Source organism: Oncorhynchus masou, chromosome 30 (assembly GCF_036934945.1).
Source record: "Oncorhynchus masou masou isolate Uvic2021 chromosome 30, UVic_Omas_1.1, whole genome shotgun sequence".
Taxonomy (NCBI): Eukaryota; Metazoa; Chordata; class Actinopteri; order Salmoniformes; family Salmonidae; genus Oncorhynchus; species Oncorhynchus masou.
In genome coordinates, this window is record NC_088241.1 from 52,521,251 (window position 1) to 52,535,174 (window position 13,924).

Sequence of the window (13,924 nt, forward strand, 5' to 3'; positions counted from 1 at the left end):
GTAGATTGGAACACACAAGATGTTGGAACACACAGTGTCGATGAAGAATGTAATGCACAGTGTAGATGAGGCCTGGAACACACAGTGTAGATGAAGACTGGAACACACAGTGTCGATGAAGAATGTAATGCACAGTGTAGATGAGGACTGGAACACACAGTGTAGATGAAGACTCACAGTGTAGATGAGGACTGGAACACACTAGACTGGAACACACAGTGTAGATGAGGACTGGAACACACAGTGTAGATTCAGTGTAGATGAAGACTGGAACACACAGTGTAGATGAGGATTGGAACACACAGTGTAGATGAACCTTCAAGTAGATGACTAGAACACACAGTGTAGATGAAGACTGGAACACACAGTGTAGATGAGGACTGGAACACACAGTGTAGATGAAGAGAACACACAGTGTCGATGAAGAATGTAATGCACAGTGTAGATGAGGCCTGGAAACACAGTGTAGATGACTGGAACACACAGTGTAGATGAGGACTGGAACACACAGTGTAGATGAAGACTGGAACACACAGTGTAGATGAAGACTGGAACACACAGTGTAGATGTTGGAACACACAGTGTAGATGAAGACTGGAACACACAGTGTAGATGAAGACTGGAACACACAGTGTAGATGAACACCTGGAACACACAGTGTAGATGAAGACTGGAACACACAGTGTAGATGAAGACTGGAACACACAGTGTAGATGAAGACTGGAACACACAGTGTCGATGAAGAATGTAATGCACAGTGTAGATGAGGCCTGGAACACACAGTGTAGATGAAGACTGGAACACACAGTGTAGATGAGGACTGGAACACACAGTGTAGATGAAGACTGGAACACACAGTGTAGATGAGGACTGGAACACACAGTGTAGATGAAGACTGGAACACACAGTGTAGATGGGGACTGGAACACACAGTGTAGATGAAGACTGGAACACACAGTGTAGATGAAAGAACACACAGTGTAGATGAAGACTGGAACACACAGTGTAGATGAAGACTGGAACACACAGTGTAGATGAAGACTGGAACACACAGTGTCGATGAAGAATGTAATGCACAGTGTAGAGCCTGGAACACACAGTGTAGATGAAGACTTACCTAAACACACAGTAGATAAAACACAGTGATTTTAGAATGAAGACTGGAACACACTAGATGAAACTTAACACACAGTGTAGATGAGGACTGGAACACACAGTGTAGATGAAGAAACACACAGTGTAGATGAATGACTGGAACACACAGTGTAGATGAAGACTGTGAACACACAGTGTAGATGAAGACTGGAACACACAGTGTAGATGATTGGAACACACAGTGTAGATGAAGACTTGGAACACACAGTGTCTGATGATGTAACACAGTGTAGATGAGGCCTGGAACACACAGTGTAGATGAGGACACACAAGTGTAGATGAGGCCTGGAACACACAGTGTAGATGAAGACTGGAACACACAGTGTCGATGAAGAATGTAATGCACAGTGTAGATGAGGACTGGAACACACAGTGTAGATGAAGACTGGAACACACAGTGTAGATGAGGGAACACACAGTGTAGATGTGGACTGGAACACACAGTGTCGATGAAGACTGTAATGCACAGTGTAGATGACTGGAACACACAGTGTAGATGGAACACATAGTGTAGATGAGGACTGGAACACACAGTGTAGATGAAGACTGGAACACACAGTGTAGATGAAGTGTAGATGAAGACTGGAACACACAGTGTAGATGAAGATGTAATGCACAGTGTAGATGAGGCCTGGAACACACAGTGTAGATGAAGACTGACTAGAACTGGAACACAGTGTAGATGAGGACTGGAACACACAGTGTAGATGACTGGACTGGAACACACAGTGTAGATGAGGACTGGAACACACAGTGTGATGAAGATGAACACACAGTGTAGATGACTGGAACACACAGTGTAGATGAAGACTGGAACACACAGTGTAGATGACTGGAACACACAGTGTAGATGAAGACTGGAACACACAGTGTAGATGAAGACTGGAACACACAGTGTAGATGAAGACTGGAACACACAGTGTAGATGAGACTGGAACACACAGTGTAGATGAAGACTGGAACACACAGTGTAGATGAAGACTGGAACACACAGTGTAGATGAGGATTGGAACACACAGTGTAGATGACTGGAACACACAGTGTAGATGAAGACTGGAACACACAGTGTAGATGAAGACTGGAACACACAGTGTCGATGAAGAATGTAATGCACAGTGTAGATGAACTGGAACACACAGTGTAGATAAGACTGGAACACACATAGAAGACTGGAACACACAGTGTAGATGAAGACTGGAACACACATAGATGAGGACTGGAACACACAGTGTAGATGGAACACACAGACTGAACACACAGTGTAGATGAAGACTGGAACACACAGTGTCGATGAAGAATGGAACACACAGTGTAGATGAGGAACACACTGGAACACACAGTGTAGATGAAGACTGGAACACACAGTGTAGATGAGGAGAATGTAATGAACACAGTGTAGATGAGGACTGGAACACACAGTGTAGATGAAGACTGGAACACACAGTGTAGATGAAGACTGGAACACACAGTGTAGATGAGGACTGGAACACACAGTGTAGATGATGGACTGGAACACACAGTGTAGATGAAGACTGGAACACACAGTGATAGATGATGAAGACTGGAACAGACTGGAACAGTAGATGAGGCCTGGAACACACAGTGTAGATGAAGACTGGAACACACAGTGTAGATGAAGACTGGAACACACAGTGTAGATGATGGACTGGAACACACAGTGTGGAACACACAGTGTAGAGATGAAGACTGGAACACACAGTGTAGATGAAGAGGACTGGAACACACAGTGTAGATGAGGACTGGAACACACAGTGTAGATGAGGATTGGAACAGACAGTGTAGATGAGGACTGGAACACATAGTGTAGATGAGGATTGTAATACACAGTGTAGATGAAGACTGGAACACACAGTGTCGATGAAGACTGAAACACAAAGTGTAGATGTAGACTGCAACACACAGTGTCAATGAAGACTGGAATGAGGTCAATGAGGTCTACATGAACACCCACAACCATGGAGAGAAGACATGCCATATAGACAAGGACAATAACACACAGCCTAATATAGGGTTAATATATAGGGTTACACACAGACACACAAACTCATAGCTCTAAGGATCACGGTCCTTGGGTGTTGTTGGATGGTTGGCTGTTCACTCCTTATCTCTAGCTTATCGCTTCCCTGACATCAGCCTCACACAGGACACACACACACACACGTTCACTCTCACTCGCCTGTGTGTGGAATAGTAATAGAGAAATCATGTATGGAAGAGATAGCAGCTCCACAGCAACACACACACATTGTCTGGGTTTCTCTTAGTGATCCTGAATCCTTTGTCTGCGCTGGCCTTTCCAGTGAAGGGCGCAGAACAGAGGCTTATGGGTAGTGAGACAGAGTCTGGGTGAGAGGTTGAGTTTAATATCGCAAAATTAATTTACTCCGTCGGTTTACACACACACACACACACGTGCACACACACACCTCCCCAGTTGCAGTATAAATCTTCCTTAGGGCCCAACCCCGCCCCCTCTTTATCATAGCTCCATCTCATCTATCGAGCCACTAAAAGATGGCCACACACAAACACACACACACACACACACACACACACATGCACACACACACACACATGCACACACACACACACACATAGACACACAATCACACATATATACACACACACAAATACACACACAAATACACACACAAATACACACACACACACACACACACACACACACACACACACACACACACACACACACACACACACACACACACACATACATACATACATACACACATTAAAATCGGGCAACACAGCCCTTACTCCTAGTCTCATTTTGCCTCTGTGTTAATTACAAAGAATAGTGTGAGGCAGGTCACACACAAAATAAATCAATACCTTCAAAAGAAATATTCTGATGTGACCTAGAAACCCAGCCCTGCGTCCTCATTCTGACATTGATTTTCGACGGCAGGCATTTTTGTGTTAGGAGATTATTTCATGCCAAAAGCACATAAATATATTTACTCTCCGAAGATCAAGGAGAGGCAAGAGAAAATAAATATTGAGTCGTTGGGTAAGCGTGTGTATATGATTCAATATTAAGCTAAATCATTTGCTTACAAGTTGCCCCAATGCATTGGCTGAATCTGAAGAGTGCATTGGAAACATAAGCCTGTTTTGGAGTGATTGGCTTTGTTGTAGCCGTGAGTGTGCTTTGCAGATTTTGTAGGTGCCTTGGAGAGATAGAGTTGAAATCAATGATGTAAAGTGAAATTGTATGATTGTGTTTGATCTAGTTTCAGTAAGGGGGAAGGATTATACATTTTGTAATATTAGAAGTGTTTCCTTCTTACTAACCCTCATAAAAACAACAGACACAAAGAGGCACAATCACCATTCACCCCTATAGTGCAGAGTCATTCAAAGTATTTGAGGTAGATGTTATTTACTCTATAGGCTATGTCTTACATAGAGCAATTTTCATTTAGACAAGGTTACTTACAGTGGAGGCTGCTGAGGGGAGATGGCTCATAATAATGGCCGGAATGAAGCAAATGGAATGACATCAAACACCTGGAAACCATGTTTGATGTATTTGATACCATTCCACTGATTCCGCTCAAGTCATTAACACGAGCCTGTCCTCCCTAATAAAGGTGCAGCAACCTCCAGTGCTTGGGACTAGTATTAATAGAGGCCTAAATGAAAGACATACCATGACCACGCCCCCACTTAATCTATGACATGTTTATGCAATAAGATGCAGACTTGGCTCTTCATAGTATCCTGATGCTGATTTCTCTAAGCTCTTCTGGGGTTTGGTGGGTGGGGATAAACACGCACACACACACACACACACACACACACACACACACACACACACACACACACACACACACACACACACACACACACACACACACACACACACACACACACACACACACACACACACACACACACACACACACACACACACATCACTCAGCTCTTCTGTGGTTTGGTGGGTAAAGAGGCATCCCTAAACCCTGCTTAGCTTCAAAGGATGATTTTTATCTACGCAGGGGGTCCAAACTGCCAGGGATGCAAGGTGACCTTACCTGGAGACACACACACAAATCATCATCTAACACACTTGCGTACGCACGCATGCACACACACACTCAGACAGGCTGAACGCACACGCATACACACACAGAGATAGACACAACCATATACACAAAGGTGTGAGGGTCCAGCTATGGGGATTAAATAGTGCTGCTGATACAAAAAGTGAGAAAGGCAGCTCCAGCAAAGCTCTGTTTGGTCACACTGATAACGCTAACACTATTGAGGAAGCATACTGCCATACCTCCATCGCTCTTTCCCCCAGCTGTTTCCCCTTTCTCCCTTTCTCTCCAGTACCTTCTCATATTTGTATGCATCCTTTTGCTTCCATAGAATGTGTGTGCATGTCAGTTAAAGATACGTGCTATTCAGACGTGTGAGCATTGCTGCAGGATTCATTGTGAGCTACTCTGATCCCTGTTCACCTCACCCTCTCTCTATTCACTGAGAGAACCAGATGAATAGTCCGTCTAGGATTCAGTGAGAGCTTGATGATATTAAGAGAAAAGAGAAGAGGGGGGTGGAGATCTTCATTCGTTCTCTCCTTCTATTGCTCTGTCCTTTCGCTCGGCATATGTGATGGCCTTCTATGATGGATAAGGTGATCACCATCTGATCTCTCATTGTTTCCGGTGCCCAGACCTGAGTGTGTGTGTGTGTGTGTGTGTGTGTGTGTGTGTGTGTGTGTGTGTGTGTGTGTGTGTGTGTGTGTGTGTGTGTGTGTGTGTGTGTGTGTGTGTGTGTGTGTGTGTGTGTGTGTGTGTGTGTGTGTGCGCGCCTATCGGTGTGTTTGATGGAGCCAAATTGAATTTTCTCATTCAAATCCTCATCTCTATAAATTCTTCTCCTCCTCTCCACGTCTCTTCCTCCCCCTCTCCTCTCTTCCTCCCTGAACTCTGGCTAAGTTTTAAACAGTGATCATATTTGCTCTCTGGAAATGAGATTTCCGCAGACTCAGTTCATCTGAAGACGCTCCCCCTGACCTTTGCTTCTGAGCAGACTGTCTCCCGATCAGCTAGGGCCCTGCATGCCGGTCACTCTGTCTCTCATTCTTCCTCTATTTTGTCTCTCGCTTTCTCTTATTAATTTCTCCCACGTAGCTATAAAGACCCTGCCGTCCATTCACTCTCATTTTCTCCCTTTTTCTTTGGTTAATTTGGCCTCTGTAGGGTGTTAGGTACCTGTAATTTGGCCTCTGCAGCCCGTTAGGTACCTGTAATTTGGCCTCTGCAGCCCGTTAGGTACCTGTGATGATGTGACACGATGTGCAGGAGAGGTTTAGGAAGAAACACACTGGAGAAGTAGAAACAGAGATACATAGGCAGCTGGAAAGAGAGGCAGAGAGAGAGAGAGAGAGATGCCAATGCTTGCAGTCCTCTGATAAAACGTAAGTAATTCCCAAGTCAAACACACAGAGAGCCTCTGCATCACTCTGCATAGGAAAGAGCCTGTTGTCTGTTGGTGTCAATGTATATTATTGTATCTATCCCTCCATCTACCTCTCTCTCCCTCTCTCACTCATTCCCCCACTTCACTCTCCCTCACCTTACCTCCTTTTTTCTCCCTGCATCTTTGTCTCTCCCCACCGTTTCTTTCCTGTTTCTCTCTCTCTCTTTCTCTCTCTCTCCCTCTTTTCCATTGCAAATGGCAAGAATGTATCCCACCCTACCCACATAATATAAGTATACTATAGAATACTATAGTACTTATTATTGAATTCTGTAGTAAACTATAGTATACTGTAGAATATTATACTACATACGGTCCCGTGTGGCTCAGTTGGTAGTGCTTGCAATGCCAGGGTTGTAGGCTCCATTCCCACAGGGGACCAGTATGAAAAAAATACAGAAATATATGCACTCACTACTGTTAATCGCTCTGGATAAGAGCGTTTGCTAAATTACTAAAGGTAAATGTAGCATCCCTCGATCATGTGGTTTTAACTATAGTAAATGCTATAGTATTTAATTTGCATATACCCTGCCAATTCCCCTCCTCCATATACAAATGTGTGCCACCCGTAAGTTAAAAACCTACGTGCTAAGAAGAGAGCATAAATAGAGCATTCCGTACAGATTATAGAAAAGAGCAGAAGCTCGGAACTCTCCGGTCAGAACTAAATCCTTCCTACCCACAGGTCATGGAAAAGGTGCTCTTTCAGTATTTCTCCAGTAGGTTTCCTCAAGGAGAAAGGCCCCCACTTCTATGTCAAAGATAATGAAGCAAAAACACTTTGGTCAATTCTAAAGTAATGTCCCCAAAAACACGACAGTAAATACTACAATATACTTACTACAGTCTGAAAAAACACCACAGTAAATACTACAGTATACCGTACTACAGTCTGAAAAAACACAACAGTAAATACTACAATATACCGTACTACAGTCTGAAAAAACACTACAGTAAATACTACAGTATACCGTACTACAGTCTGAAAAACCACTACAGTAAATACTACAGTATACCGTACTACAGTCTGAAAAAACACTACAGTAAATACTACAGTACTACAGTATATACAACTATTTTTTTTACTACAGTTTATATACTATAGTAAACTGTAAAAACTACAGTATATTACAGTAAATACTACATTATTTCAATCCGCAAAAACACTATAGGGAATACTGCCCTACAATGATGAAACACAGTTACTACGAATTTGGTCAAAATCTTTGATCGGTTGTCATGGCCAGGTATATTATCTGAGTAATGTGCTATTTCATTTCCTGACACAAGAACAAGCCAGTTGATCAGACTATACCACAGAGTATCAGAACTAGCATTTCAGTCTAGACAAAAATAGACTTTGCAGTAAAACAAATTATGTAGACACTGCGTTTTGTCTTTGTAGGGAAGAATACTACAGTAAAGTCCAAAAAAACATGCATTCATTTTATGATAGCTCGGTGGGACAACCACATAATCACAGTCATTGTAAATCAATTTTTCCTCAATAAAGTATCTAACAACAAAGAGGTCAAGAGCGAATATTAGTTCACAAAATGTTTTTATTTATGTATTTTTGTCACCTTTTGGGGGGGGGTGAGAGGGTGCTGTGGGATTATTTAAGATACTCTTTGAGGCAGTGGAGGCTTCTGAGGGGAGAACGGCTCATAATAATGGCCGGAACAGAGCAAATGGAATGACATCAAACACCTGGAAGCCATGTGCTTGATGTGTTTGATACCATTCCACTGATTACGCTCCAGTCCTTACCACAAGCCCGTCCTCCCTAATTAAGGTGCCACCAACCTCCTGTGCTGAAGAGGTAGAATTTCAGATGTTTTTGGAAGATGGGCAGGCACTCTGCTGTCCTAGCTTCAGGGGGAAGCTGGTTCCACTATTGGGGTGCCAGGACAGAGAAGAGCTTGGATTGGGCTGAGCAGAAGCTGCCCTCCCGTAGGGGTGGGAGGGCCTAGAGACCAGAGGTGGCAGTATGGAGTGCTCGGGTTGGGGTATAGGGTTTAAGCATAGCTTGAAGGTAGGGAGGGGCAGTTCCTCTTGCTGCTCCAAAAGGCAAGCATTGTGGTCTTGTGATGGTCTAGTAGCATAAACTATAGTATTTTTTAATGTGGGTAGCTAGTACCGATGGGTTACTTTGAAAAATAACTCCTTCCCCCTGAGATCACTCCAAACAACTATTTATTTCAGCAGCGATAATCAGACACACACAGGGGCACAGCTTTCACTGGGGACGGAGGGGTCATGTCCCCCCACTTTCTGAAATAGCTATTTTTGCCTCCCCTCAGTTTTGTTATTGCAATGCCCCTCATCCTACTGATTTGAACTTCAGAACCGTATTTGCACTTGAATGTGTTTATGGATGAGAAAGTAAACTTACCATTTCCAAAATGTTGAGTGGGGATGCTGCTTTGCAATCTATTGTTTGGGACAGAGCTCTCCAACCCTGTTGTGGAGAGCTAACATCTTGAAGGTTTTCACTCCAACCCTAATCCTGCGCATCTGATTCAATAATTAGCTGGTTGATAAACTGAATCAGGTTAGTTACAACTTGGGTTGGAGCAAAAACCTACAGGAAGGTAGGTCTCCAGGAACAGGGTTGGAGAGACCTGACATAGGACACCAACAGCCAGCCAGGGTTTCATTAAATAAGCTATAGGCACAATACTTTTTAAAGCACATTTAGGCCTAATTTAACTGATGCATTTGGCAATGTTCAACTTCAAATCACTGGCAATATGAAAAATAGCTTAGCCATACTCATTTACAGCTTCATTTACAGCTTCATTTACATTATTATTTGCCTTAGGGAAGTATTCAAACTTGTCCCAGAATTTGTTATGTTACGGCAGCGTAGCCTAGTGGTTAGAGTGTTGGACCTGAAAGGTTGCAAGATTGAATCCCTGAGCTGACAAAGTACACAATCTGTTGTTCTGCCCCTGAACAAGGCAGTTAACCCACTGTTCATAGGCCATCATTGAAAATAAGAACATGTTCTTAACTGACTTGCCTAGTTAAATAAAGGTTAAATAAAACAGCCTTCTTCTAAAATTGTTTTTTTTATGTATCCTCAGCAATCTACACACAATACCCCATAATGACAAAGCAAAATAGTTTTTTAGAAATGTTTGCAATTGTATTAAATATTTGTTTTTATTTTTTATTTTACCTTTATTTAACCAGGAAGGGCTCATTGAGATTAAAATATATTTTTCAAGAGCGCCCTGGCCAAGATAAGCAGCACCAAGTCATTACAAAAAATACAGACAGACAACATGAAAAACTACAAGTAATCTAGTAAAAACCATTGAATTCACAAGAGTATAAAACAGCAAATTAAAAACATTGACAGGTCAGGGAATCAGCCTCATCAGTGATTTAAAAACACCAATCGGGACAAGTTCTTCCAGTTTAAAAGTATTTTGTAAGGTGTTCCAAGACGATGGCGCAGAGTACATAAAAGCCCTTTACCAAATTCAGTTTGGACATTTGGAACAGTTAGCAGGATAAAGTCCAGCGAACGAAGAGAGTACCCACCACAATACTGAACAATAAAAATGCACAAATAAAAAGGTAGTAAACCCAAAATGGCTTTGTAAATAAGTATACCAGTGACTGAGCCTACAAGTGACAAGAGAAGGCCAGCCAACCCTCGTATACAAAGTGCAGTGGTGCGTAAGGGTTTTGCAGTTTAAAATAAATCTCAAAATGCCATGGTAATGAATGTCAATTGATCCCAAACACTGAGTGGAAGCATTCATATATAAAATATCCCCATAGTCTAGTAAAGGCATAAATGTAGCTGATACTAGCCTCCTTCTGGCTTCAAAAGAAAAACAGGCCTTATTCCTAAAATAAAATCCAAATTTCAGCTTCAGTTTTTTTGTAAGTTGTTGAATATGCAATTTAAAAGAGAGGCCGTCATCAATTAAAATTCCAAGATATTTATATGAGGTTACAACCTCAATCTCCTTGCCCTGACAGGTAGTAATAGGTGAAAGGTTCAGAGGTCTATTTCTTGCATTAGAAAACACCATTAGTTTTGTTTTGTCAGTATTGAGGATAAGCTTCAATTGACAAAAGGTATGTTGAACAGTATAAAAACAGTTTGCATGTTCTGGAAAGCTTTTGTAAGAGACAAGGCACAACAGTAAATAACAGTATCATCAGCATAAAAAGGAAGTTGTGCATTTTGGACATTTTTGTGTAAATAGTGAATAAGAGAGGACCAAGTTCAGAGCCTTGGGGCACACCACTTCAAATTTATTTATTTCTCTTACAAATAAAATGTGGGTTTGTCTTTGGAACCTTAGTATTTCTAACAGCAACAACAGCACAATGGTCACTTAAATCATTACAAAAAACACCAACCTCAGAATATTTATGTGAAACATTTGTCAATATCAAATCAATCAGGGTAGATTTATCTGGGCATTTAAGATTTAATCAACTGGTTAAGATTCATAGAATTACAAAACATTTTTAAACCATCAGACACCGGCTTTAACCAACACCAGTTGAGATCACCAATCAGGATCATTTCACTGTAAAGAAGTTTAGACATAAGGTGCTTGAAAGAAGAAAATTCATCACCGAGAGCAAAGGGGGGTCTATGACAGCCAATCACAGTTATAGAGAGGCCCTTTGAAACCTCAATATTCAAAGCAAGAAATTCCAACTGTTTACAAATAGTTTCAGACTTTGCCACACTTACATGGAATTTAGATTGTACATATATAGCCACACCCCCACCTTTCTTATAAAAAACAGAAATACCTTATTTACATAAGGATTTACACCCTTTGCTATTAGACTTGAAATTGAGCTCAGGTGCCTCCTGTTCCCACTTATCATCCTTGAGATGTTTCTACAACTTGGTTGTAGAAACTGGGGTAAATTAAATTGATTGGACATGATTTGGAAAGGCACACACCTGACAATACAAGGTCCCAATGCTGACAGTGCATGTTAGTGCAAAAACCAAGCTATAAGGTTGAAGTGTCTGTAGAGCTCCGAGACAGGAAGCATACCAAAAAATGTCTGCAGTATTGAATGTCCCCAAGAACACAGTGGCCTCTGTCACGCCTGCTCCCGCACCTCCTCTCTGGCCCGAGGGCGCCAGACTTCCCATCCTTACGCACACCTGTCATCATCATTACGCGCATCCGCGCTCGCTGGACTCACCTGTACTCCATTACCTTGTTGATTGCCCCGCCTATGGCTGTCTGTTAGATCCCTGTCAACATTATTGTTGTATTGTCATTTTTGTTTTCCCCTGTCCAGACGCTGTCCGTTTTCTGTTCCTGTCCGTGTTTCATTAAATGTTCACTCCCTGTACTTGCTTCTCGTTTCCAGCGTCTGTCCTCACAGGCCTCCATCATTCTTAAACGGAAGAAGTTTGGAACCGTCAAGTCTCTTCCTAGAGCTGACCTCCCAGCCAAACTGAGCCGTCTGGGAGAAGAGCCTTGGTCAGGGAGGTGGCCAAGAACACCATGGTCACTCTGACAGAGTTCTAGAGTTCCTCTGTGGAGATGGGAGAATCTTCCAGGAGGACAACTGCGCAACTGGCGGCGAGTAGTGGGAGCAGGAAAAGCAACAATTGCTTCCACTTTACCAGTTACTGGGCGCACTTGACCTCGTCCCACTTGTTTCCCTAATTAAGTCACTGTAGCCTTCCCAAACTCACACTTGGCCAAATTGAGGGTTAAAGAAGCCTTCTCCAACCGCTGAAACACACTTTTCAAAGTGGAGAGATGATCAGACCAAGTAGACGAATGAATCACCACATCGTCAAGGTAAGCAGTACAATTTGGCACATCTGCAAACACAATGTTAACTAGCCGCTGAAAAGTAGCAGGTGCATTACACATGCCAAAGGGCATTAGTGTATGGTACAAAGTTATCTGGCGTAACAAAAGCCGATATGTCAGAAGCTCAAGAGGTCAGAGGCACCTGCCAATAACCTTTTAGCAAATTTAACTTACTAACGTAAGCAACAGAGCCTATTCTATCAATACAGTCATCTAAGCGAGGTAGAGGAAAAGAATCAGACATTGTAACTGCATTTACGCGACGATAGTCCGTACATAAGCGGGACGTACCGTCAGGCTTAGGAACAAGAATACATGGGGAACTCCAGGAGCTGTTACTGGGTTTTGCCATGTCATTCTGTAATAAATAAGTTACCTCACTTTTCATTATTTCCCTTTTCTTAGCATTAACCCGGTACGGATGCTGACGTATAGGAACAGCGTTCCCCACATCCACGTCATGTTCCAAGATGGATGTGCGACTTGGAATGTCCTGAAACACACTGAGAAAACTGTTTATCAATAGGATAAGATCCTTAGTTTGATCATTATCCAAATGTTACATTTGAGAGGGTAACTTCTTCAGCATCTCTGAATTACATAGGCGTTCACCTTGCTGTAACGTATGGCGTAACTCCAACCCGTCCTCCTTATCCTCATCTAGGTCCCAGCCAGGCTTCAGCACCACCGCAGCCACACTGGAGATGGCGGGCTGGACCGGCTTACTTGAGGAGCTGTCGGGAGAATCACGCACATAATATGTTTTCAGCATGTTAACATGACACACACAGGAAGAACGCCTTTGATCTGGTGTCTTTATCACATAATTGGTGTCATTGAGTTTCTTTTCCACCAGATATGGTCCAGAAAAACGTGCTGACAGAGATGAGCCAGGGATTGGCAACAAAACTAAAACTTGATCCCCTGATGCAAATGAACGACCAACAGCCTTTTTGTCATAATGCAACTTCATGCGTTTTTGAGACGAGGAGAGAGACTTTTGGGCTAACGCAAAAGCGGCGTGCAGTCTCTTCCGCATCTTACTGACATAATCCAAAACATTTTTAGGGGCACTACTGGGTGTAGGAGATACGATATGCTCCTTCAAAACTTTCAGCGGACCCCGTGGGGTGTGTCCAAACACAAGGTCAGCAGGGCTGAACCCTAAGGACTCTTGTATCGTTTCCCTTATAGCAAATAGGGCAAAGGGCACCCCCTCATCCCAATCAGTACTTACGTAGCATTGCCTTCAATGTCTGATGCCAGCGTTCTAGAGCCCCTTGACTCTCTGGATGATACGGACTGGAGACCTGATGGGAAATACACAATGTCTTTAACACATTTGAAAACAGTTTAGACATGAAGTTAGATCCCTGATCAGTTTGGATTACTTTAGGGAGTCCAAACGT

General features: G+C 42.7%; 1 non-coding gene across 1 annotated transcript; it reads left to right on the forward strand.

The window, feature by feature from the left end:
* Positions 1-7,382: 7,382 nt before the first annotated feature.
* On the forward strand, positions 7,383-7,437 carry LOC135523229 (U7 small nuclear RNA). Its single transcript, XR_010452805.1, has one exon. It is a non-coding gene; the product is annotated as a U7 small nuclear RNA (small nuclear RNA).
* Positions 7,438-13,924: the final 6,487 nt, after the last annotated feature.